The following is a 22,252-nucleotide window of genomic DNA, read 5'->3' as shown; positions in this document are numbered from 1 at the left end:
GCCTCTTGCAGGAAGGTGTCTCAAACATTTGAGGAACAGCTCAATCTAGCCATCACCCCCCGCCCCCCCATCACTATCCAGTAAATCAATGAGTATCTTTCTCCACTAAGTAGAATGCTGCCAACCCACTGCTGGCTACGCCCGATGGGGGTGAAGAAGGTGTTAGTTGAACATTAATCTTCCAAGGATCTCAGTTTGGGGTGGGCAGGAAGAGTGTCCACAGACCTCCCACAATGCAATGCATCTTGTGGAGGTGGGAACATGTCAGAGACTTTACCTGCTACTCTCCTGCCTGATCATTCCTCAGTGTCCCCCAGTCTCTGTCCCCTACCCCCATCCCCAAATCCAAACCAATTCCACACTGAGTTTTCAGAGAGGTTTCAGAATTTGCCTTCATTGATGTTGAGGTGACGATATTAGGTGCAGTTGATGGCAATCCGGAGAGTGGCTGGAGATTGATACATATCCGATGTGATATATCATTCTTCCCTTTGTACATTGTTCATGTTCCTGTTGGAAACTGGTCACTGATACCCCAGATTGGTTGCTGGGATGCAGATGCCCCTTGGCCTGCTTTGTTCGCTCCCCTACCATTTGGCATCCTTTAAGAAACAGAGAAATTTATGATGATAAAAAGAAAATGTGATGTTGAACAAAATTTTGGCTGCCTAAAACCCATCATGTTCTCAATTATTTTACTGCAGCATTATGGGAACTTAAACGTACAGAGAAGGACCCTGAGCCTTTTGTACTTTGAAAGAGCAGACATGTTGAGTCCCCCATCTCCAATTGAAACCTGCAAGTTCCTTATCCTGAACAAGTTCTCCAACTCTCTTCCATTTATTCCTGGAACTAGGTTCCACTACCTTTTTCTGTCAAATATTCCTAGATGCTGAGAACTCAAAATAAGTAAACGGTTCTCCTCATCTGCCGTATTAGTGATATCGCAATGATATTGAATCTCTGGTTCTACACTACTGAGATTCCTTCACATTGGGAATAACCTCCATTGTGGAGAGTGGCACTATCACTGTGTTAAATAGACTCCGAACAGACCCAGGAACACAAGAGTGGGCTATGGGCCAGCAACAGCAGCAGAGTTGTATTCCAACACAATCTGTCACCTCATGGTCTGGCATATCCCCCCACTCAAGCATTTCATTCATGAAGTTGCCAACAAGATAAATTTTGTGGGACTGTAGGAACCCGAACATGTCTGCTGTCTATTGTAGAGAATTAGCAGTACCTGTCTATATTTGAGAGAACAGCAGTCCCTGTCTATAATACAGGGAACAGCAGTCCCTGAGTATAATACAGGGAACAGCAGTCCCTGTCTATAATAGAGGGAACAGCAGTCCCTGTGTATGATACAGGGAACAGCAGTCCCTGTCTATAACACAGGGAACAGCAGTCCCTGTCTATAATACAGGAAACAGCAGTCCCTGTCTATAATACAGGGAACAGCAGACCACGTCTATAATACAGGGAACAGCAGTCCCCGTCTATAATACAGGGAACAGCAGTCCCCGTCTATAACACAGGGAACAGCAGTCCCTGTCTATAATACAGAGAACAGCAGTCCCTGTCTATAAAACAGGGAACAGCAGTCCCTGTCTATAATACAGGGAACAGCAGTCCCTGTCTAGAATACAGGGAACAGCAGACCCTGTCTATAATACAGGGAACAGCAGTCCCTGTTGGTGATGCAGGGAACAGCAGTCCCTGTGCATAATACAGGGAACAGCAGTCCCTGTCTATAATAGAGGGAACAGCAGTCCCTGTCTATAATACAGGGAACAGCAGTCCCTGTCTATAATAGAAGGAATAGCAGTCCCTGTCGATAATACAGGGAATAGCAGTCCCTGTCTGTCATACAGAGAACAGCAGTCCCTGTCTATAATACAGGGAACAGCAGTCCCTGTGTATAATACAGGGAATAGCAGTCCCTGTCTATAATACAGGGAATAGCAGTCCCTGTCTATAATACAGGGAATAGCAGTCCCTGTCTATAATACAGGGAACAGCAGTCCCTGTCTATAATAGAGGGAACAGCAGTCCCTGTCTGTATACAGGGAACAGCAGTCCCTGTCTATAATACAGGGAACAGCAGTCCCTGTCTATAATACAGGGAACAGCAGTCCCTGTCTATAATACAGGGAACAGCAGTCCCTGTCTATAATACAGGGAACAGCAGTCCCTGTCTATAATACAGGGAACAGCAGTCCCTGTCTATAATACAGGGGACAGCAGACCCTGTCTATAATACAGGGAACAGCAGTCCCTGTCTATAATACAGGGAACAGCAGTCCCTGTTGGTGATACAGGGAACAGCAGTCCCTGTGTATAATAGAGGGAACAGCAGTCCCTGTCTGTATACAGGGAACAGCAGTCCCTGTTGGTGATACAGGGAACAGCAGTCCCTGTCTATAATACAGGAACTGCAGTCCCTGTCTATAATACAGGGAACAGCAGTCCCTGTTGGTGATACAGGGAACAGCAGTCCCTGTCTGTGAGACAGGGAATGAGGAGCCCCTGCATGTGAGAGAGGGAACGAGGAGTCCCTGTGTATCTAGTAGCAAACAACGGTCCCTGTTTGTATTATGGAGAACAACTGCCTGAGTGTAGATTTTAGAAAACAGCCATGCTTATTTTTATTGCAATTGTACCAGCCTCCACCACATCCTCTGGCAGCTCATTCCATAAACGTACCACCCTCTGTGTGAAAACGTTGCCCCTTAGGTCCCTCTTATATCTTTCCCCTCTCATCCTAAACCGATGCCCTCCAGTTCTGGACTCCCCACCTCATGGAAAAGACTTTGTCTATTTACTCTATCCATTTCTGGACTTCCCCACACCAGGGAAAAGACTTTGTCTATTTACCCTATCCATGCCCCTCATAATTTTGTAAACCTCTATAAAGTCACCCCTCAGCCTCTGATGCTCCAGGGAAAACAGCCCTAGCCTATTCAACCTCTGCCTATAGCGCAAATCCTCCAACCCTGGCAATATCCTTGTAAATCTTTTCCGAACTTTTCAAGTTTCACAACATCTTTCCGAGACCAGAATTGCACTCAATATTCCAACAGTGTCCTGTACAGCCGCAACATGACCTCCCAACTCCCGTACTCAATACTCTGACCAATAAAGGAAAGCATACCAAACACCTTCTTCACTATTCTACCTACCTGTGACTCCACTTTCAAGGAGCTATGAACCTGCACTCCAAGGTCTCTTTATTCAGCAACACTCCCCAGGACCTTATCATTAAGTGTATAAGTCCTGCTAAGATTTGCTTTCCCAAAATGAAGCACCTCACATTTATCTAAATTAAACTCCATCTGCCACGTCTAAGCCCATTAGCCCATCTGATCAAGATCCTGTTGTAATCTCAGGTAAGCTTCTTCGCTGTCCATTACACTTCCAACTTTGGTGTCAGCTGCAAACTTACTAACTACACCTCTTATGCTCACATCCAAATCATTAATATAAATGATGAAAAGTAGTGTACCCAGCACTGATTCTTGTGGCTCTCCACTGGTCACAGGCCTCCAGTCTGAAAAACACCCCTCCATCATCACCCTATGACTTCTACCTTTGACCCAGTTCTGTATCCAAATGGCTACTTCTCCCTGTATTCCATGAGATCTAACCTTGCTAATTAGTCTCCCATGGGGAACCTTGTCGAATGTCTCACTGAAGTCCATGTAGATCACATCTACCACTCTGCTCTCATCAATCCTCTTTGTTACTTCTTCAAAAAACTAAATCAGTTTTGTGAGACATGATTCCCCACGCACAAAACCATGTTGCCTATCCCGAATCAGTCCCTGCCTTTCCAAATACATGTACATCCTGTCCCTCAGGATTCCCTCCAACAATTTGCACACCGTTGAGGTCAGGCTGACCGGTCTATAGTTCCCTGGCTTGTCCTTACCACCCTTCTTAAACAGTGGCACCACGTTTGCCAACCTCCAGTCTTCCGGCACCTCACCTGTGACTATCGATGATACAAATTTCTCAGCAAGAGGTCCAGCAATCACTTCTCTAGCTTCCTACAGAGTTCTCACGTACACCTGATCAGGTCCTGGGGATTTATCCACCTTTAACCGTTTCAAGGCATCCAGCACTTCCTCCTCTGTAATCTGGACATTTTGCAAGATGTCACCATCTATTTCCCAACATTCTATATCTTCCATATCATTTTCCACAGTAAATACTGATGCAAAATACTCATTTAGTATCTCCCCCATTTTCTGTGGCTCCACATAAAGGCCGCCTTGCTGAACTTTGAGGGGCGCTATTCTCTCCCTAGTTACCCTTTTGTCCTTAATGTATTTACTAAAACCCTTTGGATTCTTCTTCATTCTATTTGCCAAAGCTATCTAATGTCCCCATTTTGCCCTCCTGATTTCCCTCTTAAGTATACTCCTACTTCCTCTATTCTCGAAGGATTTACTCGATCTATCCTGTCTATTCCTGACATATGCTTCCTTTTTTTTCTTTACCAAACCCTCAATTTCTTTAGTCATCCAGCATTCCCTATTCCTACCAGCCTTCCCTTTCACCCTGACAGGAATATACATTCTCTGGATTCTTGTTATCTCATTTCTGAAGGCTTCCCATTTTCCAGCCATTCCTTTACCTGCGAACATCTGCCTCCAATCAGCTTTCGAAAGTTCCTGCCTAATACCGTCAAAATTGGCCTTTCTACAATTTCGAACTTCAACTTTTAGATCTGGTTTATCCTTTTCTCATTACTATTTTAAATCTAATAGAATTATGGTCGCTGGCCCCAAAGTGCTCCCCCACAGACACCTCAGTCACCTGCCCTGCCTTATTTCCCAAGAGTAGGTCAAGTTTTGCATCTTCCCTAGTTGGTACACCTACATACTGAATCAGAAAATTGTCTTGTACGCACTTAACAGATTTCTCTCCATCTAAACCTTTAACACTATGGCAGTCCCAGTCTATATTTGGAAAGTTAAAATCCCCTACCATAACTACCCTATTATTCTTACAGATCGCTGAGATCTCCTAACAAATTTGTTTCTCAATTTCCCTCTGACTCTTGGGGGATCGATAATCCAATCCCAATAAGGTGATCAGCCCTTTCTTATTTCTCAGTTCCACCCAAATAACTTCCCTGGATGTAGTTCTGGGAATATCCTCACTTTGCACAGCTGTCATGCTATCCCTTATCAAAAATGCCACTTCCCCTCCTCTCTTGCCTCCCTTTGTATCCTTCCTAAAGCATTTGTATCCTGGAACATTAAGCTGCCAGTCCTGCCCATCCATGAGCCATGTTTCCGTAATTGCTCTGATATCCCAGTCCCATGTTCCTAACCATGTCCTGAGTTCATCTGCCTTCCCTGTTAGGCCCCTTGCAGTGAAATAAATGCAGTTTAGTTTATTCATCCTACCTTGTCCCTGCCTGCCCTGACTGTTTGATTGACTTCTGTTCTCAGCTGTACCCGTCTCAGATTGATCTCTTTCCTCACTATCTCCCTGGGTCCCACTCCCCACCTTACTAGTTTAAATCCTCCCGAGCAGTTCTAGCAAATTTCCCTGCCAGTATATTAATCGCCTTCCAATTTAGGTGCAATCCGTCCTTCTTGTACAGGTCACTTCTACCCCAAAAGAGATTCCAATGATCCAAAAATGTGAATCCTTCTCCCATACACCAGCTCCTCAGCCATGAATTCATCTGCTCTATCCTCCTATTCCTGCCCTCACTAGCTCGTAGCACCGGGAATAATCCGGATATTACTACCCTTGAGGACCTCCTTTTTAAATTTCTGCCTAACTCTCTGTAATCTCCCTTCAGAATCTCAACCTTTTCCCTTCCTATATCATTCGTTCCAATGTGAACAATGACCTCCTGCTGGCCCCTCTCCCACTTGAGAACATTCTGCACCCTCTCTGAGACATCCTTGATCCTGGCACCAGGGAAACAGCACACCATTCTGCTTTTTCACTGCTGGCCACAGAAACGTCTGTCTGTACCTCTGACTACAGAATCCCCTAACACAATTGATCTCTTGGAAGCCGACGTACCCCTCGTTGCATTAGAGCCAGTCTCAATACCAGAAACTTGGCTGTTCAGGCTACATTCCCCTGAGAATCCATCACCCCCTACATTTTCCAAAAGAGCATACGTGTTTGAAATGGGTATATCCACAAAAGACTCCTGCACTAGCTGCCTACCTCTCTTACCCTTCCTGGAGTTAACCCATCATTGTGACTGTATCTGAGACTTTCCCCCTTTCTATATCTGTCATCCATCACATACTGTTGCTGTTGCAAATTCCTCATCGCTTCTATCTGTCTCTCCAACCGATCCACTCAATCTGATAAGATTCGCATCCAACAGCATTTATGGCAGATATAATCCGCAGTAACCTTTAAAATCTCTTTAAACTCCCACATCTGACATGAAGTACATATCACTGCAAAGGCCATTAGTGGGCGGCACGGTGGCACAGTGGTTAGCATTGCTGCCTCACAGCGCCGGAGACCCGCGTTCAATTCACACCTCAGGCGACTGACTGTGTGGAGTTTGCACGTTCTCCCCGTGTCTGCGTGGGTTTCCTCCGGGTGCTCCGGTTTCCTCCCACAGTCCAAAGATGTGCAGGTCAGGTGAATTGGCCATGCTAAATTGCCCATAGTGTTAGGTAAGGGGTAGATGTAGATGTTGGGGTATGGGTGGGTTACGCTGCAGCGGGGCGATGTGGACTTGTTGGGCCGCAGGGCCTGTTTCCACACTGTAAGTAATCTAATCTAATAATCCACAGTAACCTTTAAAATCTCTTTAAACTCCCACATCTGACATGAAGTACATATCACTGCAAAGGCCATTTTTTCTCCTTCACATTCTACAGACCCTGAAAATAACACCGTCTTATTCCTCTACAAACACTGCCCCATGGTAAATTAATCGATATGGCTTATATTTTAAGTTTAATCAAGAGACTTATCTCCAAAAACATATAATCAAGAAAGAATCCACTATACTCACTACTGCAGCCTCTCTCTTGGGCAGACTTAAAACAATTAACTTACCTGATTCTGTGCTGTGAACTTCGCCCAACAGTTCCTCCAAGATTAGTTGTGAATTTCACTGTTTGTTAATTTTCCCAGATGCAATCCGATGTCCAGTGATATATGAATTCAAACAGCAAAGGCAGTAACTGTGCAGGTTCTCGTTCTCTCTCTCTTCAGGGTTCATGCCAGAGTATTTTGAATATACTATTTGCTGGAGAAGAAAGGGGACTTATTCAACCCTCTAATCATCTTGTGAACAAGATGATTAGGGGGTTAGATCGGGTTGACAGTGAGAACCTTTTTCCACGTATGGAGTCAGCTATTACAAGGGGGCATAGCTTTAAATTAAGGGGGGTAGATATAGGACTGATGTTAGGGGTAGGTTCTTCACTCAGCGAGTCGTAAGTTCATGGAATGCCCTGCCAGTAGCAGTAGTGGACTCTCCCTCTTTATGGGTATTTAAGCGGGCATTGGATAGGTATATGGAGGATAGTGGGTTAGTGTAGGTTAGGTGGGCTTTGATCGGCGCAACATCGAGGGCTGAAGGGCCTGTACTGCGCTGTATTCTTCTATGTTCTATGTTCTATGTTCTATTTTGCATTAAGACTCTTAATCTGCGACTTTGGAGCTGCCTCTCTTACTCCTTTTAGAATCAGGTCTTTCAATTCCCTCATTTCTTCTCTATGATTCGGGTTTTGATTGTCCCACTGGGGGTCTCTGAGGGGAAACTTCACCTCTCCCTGTCCAGCATCCCCATCCCCAATGGGATATTCCCTGTCCCATATTTTAATGGATGCTCCTTGAATAAGTCCCCTTTCTTCTCCAGCAAATAGTATATTCAAAATAGACATTAACTCTGTCCATGTATACAGACTGGGCCCCAAGAATTGATCAATTTGTTCAGACAACCCAACCGGATCCTCAACCAGGACCTCCATCTCCTTTTTAAATGTTCTGACCTCCCCACTGGTGAAGGGGGCACTTACAAACCCAAACTCTTTGTCCCCTACTGGTACCTCCCGAAGGGGATAACACTTTACGTTCTTCACCGTTTTTTGTTTTCCTCCCCTAGGCTTTGGTTTAGATTCTCCGGAGGTCTCCTCAACATCTACTTTATCTTCCTTTTCTTTCGTTGAAGATTGAGGGTCTGGGACAAAAACATCCCCGTCCACCGCCCCTTCTTCCTCCTCTGTCTGTTTCTCCTCCTCCTCCTCCATTTCCACCTAATTTGATTTTATGGTACGGGGGGGAGTGGGGGGAAGCAGCCAAGAGGATCCCAGAGACTGGGTGGGGCAGAGGGGGAATACTTTGTCTTTACTACCATCATTCCCAAACTGCCCTTCCAACAAGACGCACAGTCTGCCTCCTCTCGAATAAAAGGTTGTTTTTCATTCACATACAGATCTAAATACTGACAGACCCAATCCTCGTCCGAACTGTACTTTGGCCAGAAGACAGCCGGACGAAGGATTGGTTCTTTGGTCCATAATAAACAACAATATTTCATCATTTTCTTTTTATCTTTTTCCCTTGTACAAGTCTTACTTGTCCATTTCCTTAACATCTTCCCCAACGGACTTTCTGGAGGAATGTTAGCAGGGACTTTTTCTTCCTTTACTTTGTCGCAGTTTGACTTACTCTGCCTACCCCCGATTTCTCAGGACCCTCGCCAGTCCCTCAGCGATTAAATACCCCTTTTCCCGGCCACCAAGGCAATACTTGAAAGTCAGTTTTCTTACCTTGGTCTGTGCACAGAGTTGCCTGGCCCCTTTTTTCTGTATTTTCTATCGACCTCCTTTCACTGTCTGATTCAGATGTCTCTCTTGTGGGATTCGTACCAGTTGCCCAAGGGAGCAGACCAAACTGGGACACGAGACCACTTCTCAATCGGGAACGGGACATGTCTTCCCAGTGTCCAGGGCCAGCCACTACCCCCGGCGATGGAAGAATATCCCGGACAGGCCCCCAATTGTGGGAAATAGAACCCACTCACTTCAATAATTTCAGTCCGAGACAAGATCTGAAGCAGCAGTATCGTTTATTATAGCGTGGCGCCTATAAGATCGCCACACCGAGCTTAATGAGTACACAACTTATATACAATTCAATTCTCTTTCCCTCCTCCCACTATTCTAAACCTGGCGCCCATTACTGTTGTTTATCTCTTGCCTTATCCAACCTTGTGCATAACAAAGTATAAGTCTTGTTTGGCCATTTCACCACATCCTGCTGTGGCCCATTGTTAGTGTATCCTCTTCCACTACCATCTGCTTCCTTACATTGTTAAAGTAACATTTCCTCCCATTCTTTATCCACACTGAACCTTATGACCTCTTAATTGTGGTTTTATTATGTTTTTGCAGAAGTGGGAAACAGATGTTTATAACTGTTTGTCCAATATTAACCTACACCCTCCTCACCTTCCTCTTTCATGATACAACCTTGTGATTTTTTACAGATAACAACATTTATAATTACTCCTCACACTCTGATCCACCAGACACCACATGAAATGGTGTCAGACCCAAACAGGTGAATGGTCACATTGACGGGACTGAGTGTGGAAGGTTCTTGTCCCAATGGAACAGGGATCACCATAAGATGGAACATCATGACGAAGGGATTCCCTCCCAAAGTCTGCTCCACTTTTTTTTTATTTCAAAAATATACTTTATTCATAAAACGATTTGATGGTCTGTACATTTGATCATGCCAAACATATGTCCACATTTCCAAACACAGATTCGTATTTATCAATGTCATTTACAATCCTGTGCATTTTTCAATCTTGTACATATATTTGGCTGACGCATCAGCAGAGCCCAAAAAAACGTCCGCATGGGCCCCCTGTTCATCTTTAGGCAGGCCGATCTTACACGGTGGTCTTTCCCCACCGCGCCTTGGCGGCAGCTGCCCCGAGCTTCAGCGCGTCACTCAACACGTAGTCTTGGACCATGGAATGTGCCAGTCTGCAACACTCGGTCGGGGTCAACTCCTTCAGCTGGAAGATCAACAGGTTTCGGACCGCCGAGAGAGCGTCCTTCACCGAGTTGATGATCCTCCAGGCGCAGTTAATGTTCGTCTCGGTGTGAGTCCCGGGGAACAGGCCGTAGAGCACGGAGTCCCGCGTCACGGCGCAGCTCGGGATGAACCTCGACAAGCACCACTGCATTCCTCTCCAGACTTCCTCTGCGTAGGCACATTCCAGAAGGAGGTGTGTGACAGTCTCGTCCCCCCCGCAGCCACTTCGAGGGCAGAGTGCGGTGCGGCAGAGAGTCCGGGCGTGCATAAAGGAACTCACAGGCAGAGCCCTTCTCACCACCAGCCAAGCCACGTCTTGGTGCTTGTTGGAAATTTCTGGCGATGAGGCATTCTGCCAAATGGCTTTGACAGTCTGCTCAGGGAACCGCTCGACAGGATCCGCCCTCTACTTTTCCCAAAGGGTCTCAAGGACGCTACGTGCTGACCACTTCCTGATGGACTTGTGGTCAAAGGTGTTTTTTCTCATAAATTTCTCCACGAAGGACAGGTGATACGGAACGGTCCAACTACTCGGAGGGTTCCACGGCAGCGAGGCCAGGCCCATCCTTCGCAACACCGGGGACAGGTAGAACCTCAGTACGTAGTGACACTTGGTGTTTGCGTACCGGGGATCCACGCACAGCTTGATGCAGCCACACACAAAGGTGGCCATCAGGGTGAGGGTGGCATTGGGCGTGTTTTTTCCCCCATTGCACCGGTCTTTGTACATAGAGTCTCTTCCGACCCGGTCCATCTTTGATCTCCAAATGAAGTGGAAGATGGCCCAGCTGACTGCGGTGGCACAGGGCCTGGGGATAGGCCAGACCTGTGCCACATATAGCAATACTGAGAGGACCTCACACCTGATGACCAGGTTTTTTTCCCGCGATGGAGAGCGACCGTTGCCCCCATCTGCCTAGTTTCTGTCTCATCTTCCTGATCCTCTCCTCCCAGGTCTTGGCGCACGCCCCAGCCCCCCCGAACCAAATACTCAGCACCTTCAGGTGGTCAGTCCTGACGGTGAAGGGGATAGAGGATTGGTCGACCCAGTTCCCGAAGAGCATGGCCTCGCTCTTGCCTCGGTTTACCTTGGCCCCCGAGGCCCGTTCGAACTGGTCGCAGATGCACACGAGTCTGTGCACGGACAGCGGATCCGAGCAGAAAACAGCGACGTCATCCATGTACAGGGAGGCCTTAACCTGCAGGCCCCCGCTGCCAGGAATAGTCACCCCTCTCAGGCTCGCATCCTTCCTGATGGATTCGGCAAATGGCTCTATGCAACACACAAACAAGGCGGGTGAGAGGGGGCATCCCTGCCTGACTCCAGATCTTACAGGGAAGCTATCTGATTCCCACCCATTGATTGAGACTGCACTGACAATGTTGGTGTAGAGCAGTCTGATCCAATTTCCGATTCCCTCCCCAAAGCCCATTTTGGAGAGGACATCCCTCATATATGTATGCGATATCCTGTCAAAGGCTTTCTCCTGGTCCAGGCTGATGAGGCAGGTGTCCACCCCCCTGACCTGCACGTAGGCGATCGTATCCCTGAGGAGTGCGAGACTCTAAGAGATCTTCCTGCCCGGTACAGCACAGGTTTGGTCCGGGTGGATCACCGATCCCAGAGCAGACCTGACCCTGTTGGCGATGACCTTTGACAAGATTTTGTAGTCTGTATTTAACAGTGAGATCGGTCTCCAATTTCTAATTTCCTCCCTCTCCCCCTTCCGCTTGTAGACGAGGGTGATGATGCCTTTCCTCATGGATTCACTCATGGTACCTGCCCGGAGCATACTGACATACACCTCCAGCAGGTCCTGGCCGACCAAGTCCCAAAGAGCGGAATAAACCTCGACCGGTAAGCCGTCGCTTCCGGGAGTTTTATTCTTTTCGAAGGACTCGAGGGCCTTGGTCAGTTCATCCAGAGATAGCGGCTGGTCCAGCCTCTCTCGTGTTCCGTCATCTAGGACCTCCGTGATAGAGGACAGGAACGACTGGGAGGCCGCGCTGTCGGTTGGCTTCGAGTCATACAGGCTGGCGTAGAAGGATTTGCTGATCCTCATGACGTCAGCCTGAGATGACGTTACCGAGCCATCTTCTTTCTTCAGGCTGCTGAGCACCGAGCTCTCTTTGTGCACCTTCTGGAAGAAGAAACGTGAGCACGTCTCGTCCTGCTCCACCGAGCGGACCCTGGACCGGAAGATTATCTTGGAGGCCTCCGAGGCAAAGAGCGAGGCTTGCTGGCCCTTCACCTCCTTGAGGTCCTCCTTGACATCGACCCCCATCGTCTGCAGCAGGAGCAGGTTCTGCATACTTTCCTGGAGCTGCGACAGTTTTCTCCGCCTCTCTCTCGCCTCCTGGACACCTTTGAGGATAAAGAACCTCTTGATGTTCCCTTTTACCGTTTCCCACCCGTCCGCTGGAGACTCAAAGAGGGGCTTCACGGTTCTCCAACCTGCGTAATCCCTCTTGAGCTCTTCGATGTTTCCCGGGGTCAACAGCTTAGTGTTCAGTTTCCACGTTCCCTTGCCCGCCCGCTGTTCGTCCTGTAGGTAACAGTCGGCCAGCAGGAGGCAGTGATCAGAGAAGAACACCGGCTTGACGTCGGTGGATCTGACCGAGAGCGTTCGGGACACAAACAGGTAATCTATCCTTGAGCGGATAGACCCGTCTGCCCGTGACCAGGTGGCAGTACACATTTTTTTAAATTTCAAAATATACTTTATTCATATAAATAAATCTCTGGTACTTGTACAATTTTTCCATGTCGTTCATAGTTATATACATTGCATGTCTTAACATTACAAAGGACAAATTGAATTAATCGAATTCACAGTTATCCTATTAACAGTTACATTTATTAACTATCCAGTCTCTTGGTGTTTGGCTGTGGCTCCAGCGGAACCCTGAAGATTGGGTGCCCTGTTATATGAAAGCAAATTTCAACTTCTTTGACCCCCAGTTTATGGGGTTACCATTGTCCATTTGACTGTCCTGTCTCTGGGGTAGCTTGTCTACATCCCCAAGGTTAGCACGAACTGCTGGACCTTCGCTGGGCTGAGATAGCTATCCAGCTCCTCACTGGGGTCATTTGCCCGCTCTGGTGTCATTGAGCCAAGGCAAGGGTCCTCCCTGTCCAGTTCTGTGTCTGACAATGGGACTGTCAGAGGATCACAGCTCTCGGTTGCCTGTAGTTGTGGGCCAGTGGGTACCTCTTGGTTCTCACTGGGTGGAGGGTGGACTTCGGGGGGTCCATTGTTTCCTGGTTGGGAGGAAATGCCCTCCTCTTTACCGACGGCGCTCTGTCTCTTCTTCTGGTGGTGATGGCCTTCTTTGCGTCCATCTTCCCCCTCCGAAGAGCTGGCCGTCCCTCCCTCGTGCAGCTGTCTTTTCCCCTTTTGCTGGGGGGCTTTGGGAGCCTGGCAAGATTTCCTCTTCCTGTTTTTAACAGGTATCCGCTCCTCTGCCTGCTTGATTACCTCCTCCTCCTCCATTTCTTCCATCTGCTCGGCTAGAGCTAGGATCAGCTGCTGTGTCTCTCCGCTGGCTGCCCCCTCCTCCACTCCAGCCTGTTCTTCTTTCTGGGTGCCACCAGACTCCGTTTCCCTGCTGTCCGGGTGGACCTTACTGGTCTTTGGGGGTCCATGGCTCACATTGCCACCTCCAGCCATCTGTGCATAAGTGGGGCCCCCACGTCTTGGGCAGGTCTTATACATGTGGCCCGCCTCTCCGCACAGGTTGCAGCTCTTTTCTTCCGGACAGTCCTTATTCAAGTCACCCTCCTGTTTGCAGTTCCTGCAGATGGTCACTTTGCAATCCGCTGCCACGTGTCCCGACTTCCCGCAGGTTCGGCACACTTTCGGCTGCCCTGCATATGTCAGGTAGCCTCTGCTCCCTCCGATTGCGAAGCTCGAGGGTGGGTGGAGGATGTTCCCACTATCATCGGCCCTCAGAGTTACCCTGACCTGCCGCTTACTGGTCCAGATCCCAAAGGGGTCGATCACATCAGTGGCTTCTCCCTCAACTTGGACGTACATTCCCAGGAAGGTCAGGACATCAGCTGCTGGAACGTAGGGGTTATACAGATGGATTGGAACAACCCGATTCCTCTGTGCAGGAAGCACACACAATGGGGTCGCTGACAAGATGGAAAACAGCGGCTCCCCTTCCTTCTCCTTGAAGACCTTCAGGAGCTGTTCACACTGCTTCACGCTTCTGAAGGTCACATTGAAGTAGCCTGCCCCAGGGAAATCCTGCAGGCAGTACACGTCTGCAGCAGCAAACCCACAGCATCCCAACAGGACCTTCTTGATAAACAGGGTGCGCTCGAGTGGCGTATGATCCTCAATCTTCTTCACAGTCACCCTGACTGTGTTTCGAACCCCCTGCCCAGGGCTGCGGGCAGCTGTCGAGGCCATAGCTCTGAGGTTGGCTGGTCCCTGAATTGGCGTTAGGCCGAAGCCAGCATGAAGATCCACCAAGAGCAGGTCAGCACAACCAAACGATCCTCCAACGTCCAATCACAATCCAGCGATGATCTCTTCACTTGCTTCGAACCCGCAGCACTCCAGCACTGCTGCAAGCCCACAACACTCCAGCAGAACTATCTTCACAGCGTCCGCTGCAGCAAACCCACAGCATCCCAACAGTACCTTCTCAACCACACTATCTCACTCAAACAAACTCAACCACAACCTCTCAGTCCCTCAGTCACACTCACCCTCACAGTCACACTTGCTCCTTCATATACACAGTCACTCATTCACTGACTGACTGTGTGGAGTTTGTACATTCTCCCCATGTCTGTGTGGGTTTCCTCCGGGTGCTCTGGTTTCCTCCCACAGTCCAAAGATGTGCAGGTTAGGTGAATTGGCCATGCTAAATTGCCCGTAGTGTTAGGTGAAGAGGTAAATATCGGGGAATGGGTCTGGGTGGGTTGCACTTCGGCGGGTCGGTGTGGACTTGTTGGGCCGAAGGGCCTGTCTCCACACTGTAAGTAATCTAATCTAAGTAATCTAATCTAATCTAAATGTATACAAACAACACAGGGTCCAGGAGGTTTGTTTAATTGTAAATCCATTTCTTTATTTTTAGAGAAGCCACATTTTGAAGCCAAAGTGCATCTGTGTGGCACTTGTTTTCTGACTCCACAGTAAAACTCAGACAGATTCTGAACAAGGCCTCACACTGATCATTCAGGAGCTGACCCTGTCATGTGACCTTTTGTGTATTCCCATTGTATTTTCCTGTTTGAAGTTTAGAAAGTTAGACAGACTGTGCTGACACATTCAATTATCTCACTGCACTGAGTTGACACAGATTCTGCATCTGCATCAATGGAAACTTTATGACAGAGTTCTCCATGTCCTGCTTTTGCAGTTTAATTTGTAAATTAACATTTCCACAATGCAGGAATACATGAATGGAAAAGGCTTTTCATTGATTTGCCCCTCTCCAGTGCTGACTGAATTCCAGACTCAAACTGAAGCCTTCTCTGTCCCTGCACCCAGATTAACATTGGACCATTTAGTTTAGATTGTCCCTCCTCTAACATCCAAAATACATCGGTTCACAGCTCGCTTTATTTCATCTGCAGGAGGCCGAGAGATGATCATGTACAAAGTGTAAGGTGTGAGGAAAGGCATCATCACCCTCATCTACAAGCAGAAGGGGGAGAGGGAGGAAATTAGAAATTGGAGACCGATCTCACTGTTAAACACAGACTACAAAATCTTGTCAAAGGTCATCGCCAACCGGGTCAGGTCTGCTCTGGGATCGGTGATCCACCCGGACCAAACCTGTGCTGTACCGGGCAGGAAGATCTCTTAGAGTCTCGCACTCCTCAGGGATACGATCGCCTACGTGCAGGACAGGGGGGTGGACACCTGCCTCATCAGCCTGGACCAGGAGAAAGCCTTTGACGGGATATCGCATACATATATGAGGGATGTCCTCTCCAAAATGGGCTTTGGGGAGGGAATCGGAAATTGGATCAGACTGCTCTACGCCAACATTGTCAGTGCAGTCTCAATCAATGGGTGGGAATCAGATAGCTTCCCTGTAAGATCTGGAGTCAGGCAGGGATGCCCCCTCTCACCCGCCTTGTTTGTGTGTTGCATAGAGCCATTTGCCGAATCCATCAGGAAGGATGTGAGCCTGAGAGGGGTGACTATTCCTGGCAGCGGAGGCCTACAGGTTAAGGCCTCCCTGTACATGGATGACGTCGCTGTTTTCTGCTCGGATCCGCTGTCCGTGCACAGACTCATGTGCATCTGTGACCAGTTCGAACAGGCCTCGGGGGCCAAGGTAAACCGAGGCAAGAGTGAGGCCATGCTCTTCGGGAACTGGGCCGACCAATCCTCGATCCCCTTCACCGTCAGGACTGACCACCTGAAGGTGCTGGGTATTTGGTTCGGGGGGGCTGGGGCGTGCGCCAAGACCTGGGAGGAGAGGATCAGGAAGATGAGACAGAAACTAGGCAGATGGGGGCAACGGTCGCTCTCCATCGCGGGAAAAAAACCTGGTCATCAGGTGTGAGGTCCTCTCAGTATTGCTATATGTGGCTCAGGTCTGGCCTATCCCCAGGCCCTGTGCCACCGCAGTCACCCGGGCCATCTTCCACTTCATTTGGAGATCAAAGATGGACCGGGTCGGAAGAGACTCTATGTACAAAGACCGGTGCAATGGGGGAAAAAACACGCCCAATGTCACCCTCACCCTGATGGCCACCTTTGTGTGTGGCTGCATCAAGCTGTGCGTGGATCCCCAGTACGCAAACACCAAGTGTCACTACGTACTGAGGTTCTACCTGTCCCCGGTGTTGCGAAGGATGGGCCTGGCCTCGCTGCCGCGGAACCCTCCGAGTAGTTGGACCGTTCCGTATCACCTGTCCTTCGTGGAGAAATTTATGAGGAAAAACACCTTTGACCACAAGTCCATCAGGAAGTGGTCAGCACATAGCGTCCTTGAGACCCTTCGGGAAAAGGAGAGGGCGGATCCTGTCGAGCGGTTCCCTGAGCAGACTGTCAAAGCCATTTGGCAGAATGCCTCATCGCCAGAACTTTCCAACAAGCACCAAGACGTGGCTTGGCTGGTGGTGAGAAGGGCTCTGCCTGTGAGATCCTTTATGCACGCCCGGACTCTCTGCCGCACCGCACGCTGCCCTCGAAGTGGCTGCGGGGGGGACGAGACTGTCACACACCTCCTTCTGGAATGTGCCTATGCAGAGGAAGTCTGGAGAGGAATGCAATGGTGTTTGTCGAGGTTCGTCCTGAGCAGCGCCATGACGCGGGACTCCGTGCTCTATGGCCTGTTCCCCGGGACTCACACCGCGACGAACATTAACTGCGCCTGGAGGATCATCAACTCGGTGAAGGACGCTCTCTGGGCGGTCCGAAACCTGTTGATCTTCCAGCTGAAGGAGTTGGCCCCGACCGAGTGTTGCAGACTGGCACATTCCAAGGTCCAAGACTACGTGTTGAGGGACACGCTGAAGCTTGGGGCAGCTGCCGCCAAGGCGCGGTGGGGAAAGACCACCGTGTAAGATCGGCCTGCCTAAAGAAGAACAGGGGGCCCATGCGGACGTTTTCTTGGGCTCTGCTGATGCCTCAGCCAAATATATGTATATGTACAAGATTGAAAAATGTACAGGATTATAAATGACAGGGATAAAGTCGAATCTGTGTTTGTAAATGTGGACATATGTATGGCATGATCAAATGTACAGACCATCAAATCATTTTATGAATAAAGTATATTTTTGAAATTAAAAAAAGACACTCTGACAGTGTGACACTCCCTCAGTACTGACCCTCTGACAGTGTGGCACTCCATCAGTACTTTCACTCTGACAGTGCAGCTATCCCTTAGTACTGACCCTCTGACTGTGCAGCGCTCCCTCAGTACTGACCCTCTGACAGTGCAGCATTCCTTCAGTACAGACTGTCTGACAGTGTGGCACTCCCTCAGTACTGACCCACTGACAGTGTGGTAATCCCTCAGTACTGACCCTCTGACAGTGCAGCAATCCCTCAGTAGTGACACTCTGACAGTGCAGCACTCCCTCAGTACTGACCATCTGACAGTGTGGCACTCCCTCAGTACTGACCCACTGACAGTGTGGTACTCCCTCAGTACTAACTCTCTGACAGTGTGGCACTCCCTCAGTACTGACACTCTGACAGTGTAGCACTCCCTCAGTACTGGCACTCTGTCAGTGTAGCACTCCCTCAGTACTGGCACTCTGACAGTGCAGCACTCCCTCAGTACTGACCCTCTGACAGTGCAGCACTCCCTCAGTACTGACCCTCTGACAGTGCAGCACTCCCTCAGTACTGACACTCTGACAGTGCAGCACTCCCTCAGTACTGACACTCTGACAGTGCAGCACTCCCTCAGTACTGACCCTCTGACAGTGCAGCACTCCCTTAGTACTGACCATCTGACAGTGTAGCACTCCCTCAGTACTGGCACTCTGACAGTGCAGCAGTCACTCAGTACTGGCACTCTGACAGTGCAGCAGTCACTCAGTACTGGCACTCTGACAGTGCAGCACTCCCTCAGTACTGACCCTTTGGGAGTGTAACACTCCCTCAGCATGGACTCTTTGGCAGGGTAGACCTCCCTCAGCTCTGAGATTCTGACAGTGTGGCACTACCTCAGTACTGAGCCCTCTGACAGTGCCGCACACCCTCAGTACTGACCCCTCTGACAGTGCAGCGCCCACTCAGTAAGGACACTCTGACAGTGCAGCGTGCTAATCGTAAGGACTTGCTGATAGTGCGGCACTCCCTCAGTAATGACACTCTGACAGTGTGGCACTCCCTCAGTACTGACCCTCTGACAGTGTGGCACTCCCTCAGTACTGACCCTCTGACAGTGCAGTGCTCCCTCAGAACTGACCCTCTGACTTTGCAGCACTCCCTCAGTACTGCCACTCTTACAGTGCAGCACTCCCTCAGTACTGACAGCTCCGACAGTGCAGCACTCCCTCAGTACTGACCATCTGACAGTGTGGCACTCCCTCAGTACTGACACTCTGACAGTGCAGCGCTCCCTCTGTAAGGAGTCTCTGACAGTGCAGCACTCCCTCAGTACTGACCCTCTGACATTGCAGCACTCCCTCAGTGCTAACCCTCTGACAGTGCAGCACTCCCTCAGTACTGACATTCTTACAGTGCAGCATTCCCTCAGCACTGACCCTCTGACAGTGTGGCACTCACTAAGTACTGGCACTCTGACAGAGCAGCGCTCCCTCAGCACTGACCCTCCGACAGTGCAGCACACCCTCAGTACTGACCATCTGACAGCGAATCACTCCCTCAGTACTGACCCTCCGACAGTGTGGCACTCCATCAGTACTGAACTTCTGACAGTGCAGCACTGTCTCAGCACAGACCCTTTGGCAGTGTAGAGCTGCCTAAGCTTTGAACCTCTGGCAGTGTTTCAATCCCTCAGTACAGATCGTCTGACAGTGTGGCACTACCTCAGTACTGACCCCTCTGACAGTGTGGCACTCCATCAGTACTGACCCTCTGACAGTATGGCACTCCCTCAGTACTGACCCTCTGACAGTGTGGCACTCCCTCGTTACTGACCCTCTGACATTGCAGCACACCCTCAGTCCTGACCCCTCTGACAGTGTGGCACTCCCTCAGTACTGACCCTCTGACAGTGTGGCAATCCATCAGTACTGACCCTCTGACTGTGCAGAACTCCCTCAGTACTGACCCTCTGACAGTGCAGCACTCCCTCAGTACTGACCCTCTGACAGTGCAGCACTCCCACAGTACTGACCCTCTGACTGCGCAGCACTCCCTCAGTACTGACGTTCTGACAGTGCAGACTCCCTCAGTACTGACCCTCTGACAGTGTGGCACTCCCTCAGTACTGACTCTCTGTCAGTGCAGCACTCCCTCACTACTGACCCTCTGACAGTGCAGCACTCCCTCAGTACTGACCCTCTGTCAGTGCAGCACTCCCTCAGTACTGACCTTCTGACAGTGAAGCACTCCCTCAGTACTGACCCTCTGACCGTGAAGCACTCCCTCAGTACTGACTCTCTGTCAGTGCAGCACTCCCTCTGTACTGACCCTCTGTCAGTGCAGCACTCCCTCAGTACTGACCATCTGACAGTGCAGCACTCCCTCAGTACTGACCCTCAGACAGTGAAGCACTCCCTCAGTACTGACCCTCTGTCAGTGCAGCACTCCCTCAGTACTGACCCTCTGACAGTGAAGCACTCCCTCAGTACTGACCCTCTGTCAGTGCAGCACTCCCTCAGTACTGACCATCTGACAGTGCAGCACTCTCTCAGTACTGACCCTCTGACAGTGTGGCTCTCCCTCAGTAATGACCCTTGGACAGTGCAGCGCTCCCTCAGTAGTGACCCTCGGACGGTGCTTCACTCCCTCTGTTATGACCCTCTGACAGTGCAGCACTCTCTCAGTACAGATCCTTTGGCAGTGCAGCAGTCCCTCAGATCTGACCCTCTGACAATGCAGCACTCCCTCAGTACTGACCCTCTGACTATGCAGCACTCCCTCAGTACTGACCATCTGACAATGCAGCACTCCCTCAGTACTGACCCTCTGACTATGCAGCACTCCCTCAGTACTGACCCTCTGACTGCGCAGCACTCCCTCAGTACTGACCCTCTGACAGTGAAGCACTCGCTCAGTCCTGACCCTCTGACAGTGTGGCACTCCCTCAATTTGACCCTCTGACAGTGTGGCACTCCCTCAGTACTGACGTTCTGACAGTGCAGCACTCCCTAACTACTGACCCTCTGACAGTGCGGCAGTCCCTCAGTAATGCCCCTCTGACAGTGTGGCACTCCCTCAGTACTGACCCTCTGTCAGTGCAGCACTCCCTCAGTACTGACACTCTGACAGTGAAGCACTCCCCCAGTACTGAACCTCTGTCAGTGCAGCACTCCCTCAGTACTGACCCTCTGACAGTGCAGCACTCCCTCAGTACTGACCCTCTGACAGTGAAGCACTCCCTCAGTACTGACTCTCTGTTAGTGCAGCACTCCCTCAGTACTGACCCTCTGTCAGTGCAGCACTCCCTCAGTACTGACCCTCTGTCAGTGCAGCACTCGCTCAGTACTGACCATCTGACAGTGCAGCACTCCCTCAGTACTGACCCTCTGACAGTGAAGCACTCCCTCAGTCCTGACCCTCTGACAGTGTGGCACTCCCTCAATTTGACCCTCTGACAGTGTGGCACTCCCTCAGTACTGACGTTCTGACAGTGCAGCACTCCCTCAGTACTGACCATCTGACAGTGTGGCACTCCCTCAGTACTGAAACTCTGACTGTGTGGCACACCCTCAGTACTGACCATCTGACAGTGCAGCACTCTCTCAGTACTGACCCTCTGACAGTGTGGCTCTCCCTCAGTAATGACCCTTGGACAGTGCAGCGCTCCCTCAGTAGTGACCCTCGGACGGTGCAGCACTCCCTCTGTACTGACCCTCTGACAATTCAGCACTCCCTCAGTACTGACACTCTGACAGTGCAGCACTCTCTCAGTACAGACCCTTTGGCAGTGCAGCAGTCCCTCAGATCTGACCCTCTGACTATGCAGCACTCCCTCAGTAATTACCCTCTGACAGTGCAGAACTCCCTCAGTAATGACCCTCGGACAGTGCAGCACTCCCTCAGTAATGACCCTCTGACAGTGTGACACTCCCTCTGTACTGATCCTCTGACAGTGCAGCACTCCCTCAGTGCTGACCCACTGATAGTGCAGCACTCCCTCAGTACTGACCCTCTGACAGTGCAGCACTCCCTCGGTACTGACCCTCTTTATTTCTTGGGAAATATGGAGTCATAGGGTTTGCAGATTCTTAGGAAGCATGAGAGAGACACACAAACCAAGGCCTGTCTGAAACTCTCTGCAATAGATTAATCAGAGGCACATAGTCACAGAGATGCAGAGCGTGGAACCATTCCTCCTGTCCAACCCATCCATACCAACCAGATATTCTCATCCCATTTCATTCCATTTGCTAGCACTTGGCTGATATCCCTCTAAACCCTTCCTATTCACACACTCATCCTGATGCCTTTGAAATGTCGCAATTATACCAGCCCCCATCACTTCCTCTGGCAGCTACCAGCATGCCCTTGAATAAGTGCTCAAACATTCATACTGTCGATACAAACTCCAATAAACACCAACGTAC

The sequence above is a fragment of the Chiloscyllium punctatum genome, chromosome 4, assembly GCF_047496795.1.
Source record: "Chiloscyllium punctatum isolate Juve2018m chromosome 4, sChiPun1.3, whole genome shotgun sequence".
NCBI lineage: Eukaryota > Metazoa > Chordata > Chondrichthyes > Orectolobiformes > Hemiscylliidae > Chiloscyllium > Chiloscyllium punctatum.
This window is presented reverse-complemented; position numbering follows the sequence as displayed.